Source organism: Portunus trituberculatus, chromosome 40, assembly GCF_017591435.1.
Source record: "Portunus trituberculatus isolate SZX2019 chromosome 40, ASM1759143v1, whole genome shotgun sequence".
Classification (NCBI taxonomy): domain Eukaryota; kingdom Metazoa; phylum Arthropoda; class Malacostraca; order Decapoda; family Portunidae; genus Portunus; species Portunus trituberculatus.
In genome coordinates this window covers 19,382,509-19,385,741 of record NC_059294.1, presented here as the reverse complement: position 1 = coordinate 19,385,741, position 3,233 = coordinate 19,382,509, and the positions used below count along the sequence as shown (strand labels likewise).

General features: G+C 41.2%; 1 non-coding gene across 1 annotated transcript; it reads right to left on the bottom strand.

Annotated features, from left to right (window-relative positions):
* Nucleotides 1-1,454: 1,454 nt before the first annotated feature.
* On the bottom strand, nt 1,455-1,526 carry Trnad-guc. The gene has a single exon. It is a non-coding gene; the product is annotated as a tRNA-Asp (tRNA).
* Nucleotides 1,527-3,233: the final 1,707 nt, after the last annotated feature.

Genomic DNA, 3,233 nt, shown 5'->3' with positions numbered 1-3,233 from the left:
TTCGATTAGGTCTCCTCTTATCCTGCGCTTTGTTAAGCTGAATAAATTTAATGCTTCCAGTCGTTCCTCATACGGCTTGTTTCTCAATCTCGGAATCATCTTGGTCACTCTACGCTGGATCCTTTCCAGTTTTTCAATGTCTTTTCTGTAATATGGTGACCAGAACTGCACACAGTATTCAAGCTGAGGACGCACCAATGAGTTATATAAAGTAAGGATAACTTTTTCTGATTTAAATTCAAAGGTTCTTCCAATGAACCCAACTAATTTATTTGCATTCTTTACTGCTTCTGTGCAGTGTTTGCTCGGCTTGAGATCTTTAGACACCACAACACCAAGATCTTTTTCATTCTCAGCACTTTCCAGAGGTACATTACTCATTACGTATTTTGCTTGTACATTGTTACTTCCAATGTGTAGGACTTTACACTTTTCTATATTGAATTTCATTTGCCATTTTTCTGCCCAGCGTGTCAGTTTATTTAAGTCACACTGTAGTTCTTGCCATTGTGACGTTGATGTAACTTTGCTCATTATTTTGGTGTCGTCCGCGAATTTGCTTATTTTACAAGTGATTCCTTCATCAATATCATTAATATAAACAATGAAAAGAACTGGTCCTAATACAGAGCCTTGAGGAACACCACTTTTCACATTGTGCCACTCTGATTCTTTTCCATTTATAACAACTCGTTGCTTTCTGTCAGAGAGCCAGTCTTCCAACCATTTCAGGGTATTTCCAGCTATGCCGTGAGCTTTTACTTTGCTGATTAGCCTCTTGTGAGGGACAGTGTCGAAAGCTTTCTGGAAATCAAGATAAATAACATCCACTGCTTTTGTCTCGTCATACGAGTTAAAAACTTCATAAAAGAAGTCTAGTAGGTTTGTTAAGCAGGATCTCTTGTTTCTGAAACCATGTTGTGAATCCTTCATGATCTTATTTTCTTCTAAAAATTTGACAATCTTATCTCTGATTATCGTTTCCATCAGCTTGCACACTACTGAAGTAAGGCTGATTGGTCTGTAATTAGCTGGGAGTGATTTATTTCCTTTCTTGAAAATGGGCGTGACATTTGCTAGCTTCCACTCCTGGGGACTTTCCTGCTTGTAAAGTTTTATTGAATATAATCGTGAGTGGTTTCACGAGCTCATTTTTCGCTTCTTTGAGAAGCCTGGGTGATATCTTGTCTGGTCCAGGCGTTTTGTTTACGTTCATGCTGTTCATGACTGTGAGGATTTCATTTTCTGTAACTATGAAGTCAGGCAGTGTTTTGCCTTGTGCCTGAGGCTCTGGCATGGGCAGACTATTTTGGACATCTTCAGTCGTGAAGACTGTTGAGAAGAATCTATTTAGGACGTTTGCCATTTCAAGTTCGTTATCTATTTGGTTTCCGTTTTCTGTTATGAGTGGACCAATTGTTGAGGCTAAGACTCTTTTGGATTTTAAAACTTATCTCCCCGGCGGGGAATCGAACCCCGGTCTCCCGCGTGACAGGCGGGGATACTAACCACTATACTACCGAGGAGTTGAGGAGGAGGAGGTGGAGGAGGAGGAGGAGGAGGAAGAGGAGGAGGAGGAGGAGGAGTAGGAAGGAGGAGGAGGAGGAGGAGAAGGAGGAGGAAGAGAAGGACGATAGCAACGACAACACCTATATTGTCAAAAAAAAGAAAAGAAAAAAAAGCAGCATTACGGAACCCTTCTTAGCATCCCCCCAAAAAAGACATGGCGGGAACAGACTCGTTCAGACGCACATGTTTTAAGGATGCAACCGAAATAGTTTCCTCCCCATCGATTCCCAGCCATCCTCGCGTACCAGTCTTTTCTTACACAAAATAACGAAAACTTGGAATGGGAGATTTACTGCCCGAAAGAAAGAAAAAATGTATTGAGAGGTATCCTTTGTGTCCCACCACATTAAAAAACATAAAAGTAACCTCTGTACTAGTGCAGTGGTAACACGTTGATCTTGCATTGCTAACGTCGGCAGATCGAGTCTCGCCCGGGCTCATGCGTTTAACTTGTTTACTGAGAGGTTACAGCAGTGGTTGGAGTGCCACGGTGGGGAGTTGGGTTCACCTTGCTGATGTTCTGGAGAGCATCAGATGTGATCGATACCAGAACTAAAACCAACGAACTTTAACTTTAACGAGCTTTAAATGTTTAAAGTCACGTGGTAGCTGCTTTAGTTCAGGTTTTTACATATGGAGGACTAGAGTAAGATTATTTTTCCTCTTATTTGACTATTCTTTTGTCTCCTATTCAAGTGTTCATCATGTCTTTTAACTTTTTCACTGTGTTATATTCACCTTGACGTGTAATCGATGTCCATTCAAAGTGTCACTCACAAAAAATGCAAAACTACATAAAAAGAGGACTGTAGAATGATGGTTTGCCCTTTTATTTGACTGTTCATTACATCAGTCTCCGTTTGAAGTGTCCATCATGTTTTTTAATCATTCACTCCGTTAAATTTACCTTGACGTGTACTGGATGTCCACTCAAAAACTCACTCAAAATCATTCAAAACTACATCGGAAAGAAAAATCTTACCGAATCTTCACAGAAAATCTACGGACTCGAAATTCCATTCAAAAAAGCTTTTCGTCAGCGTATAGTTTTTCTTCTCCACATCTCACCCGGAGTCCAAGTTCACAGGTCCTGCCCCTTAACAGTAGACCTTCTATATATAACTTCTGCCTTTTATTTTCTTGTGGATGTTAAAGGGAGTTTGAAGGGAGGGAAGGGGAGGAGTTAATTATATATGGGAAATATATCCTTTTTATTTCTCATCAGATTTTCTCCCTCAAAGATAAAAGTAATCTGAAAACTCGCCTGAATCCTCCATTTTTCAATATCCAAGTGCACTTTCTAGAGTTTTTATATTCTCTTTTTTTCTCATTGTGCCAAAAAACTGCACTTCGTCTTTCCTTCCTTTCATAGTCGTCATCTTCAGGAGATAGTTCCACTCAGATTTCCTCCTCCTCCTCTTCTCTCCCACGAGTCGCGGGTCACACCAGGAAAAGCAAGTCGCGCCTCATAAATGTGGCGAGTGGTGTAAAGTACCTTCCCGGCGTCCATTGCACCTTAACTTTCTGCGTTGCTTTGTGTTCAGAAAGGCGAGGTAAACGACGCGGAACTCTGTAATGAAATGTCCTGGGGAGTTCCATGCTCGTGCCTCCGTCCGCAGCACAGTCTGGCGTCGAAGCAAGGCAGGGATGAGTGTGTAAAGCGT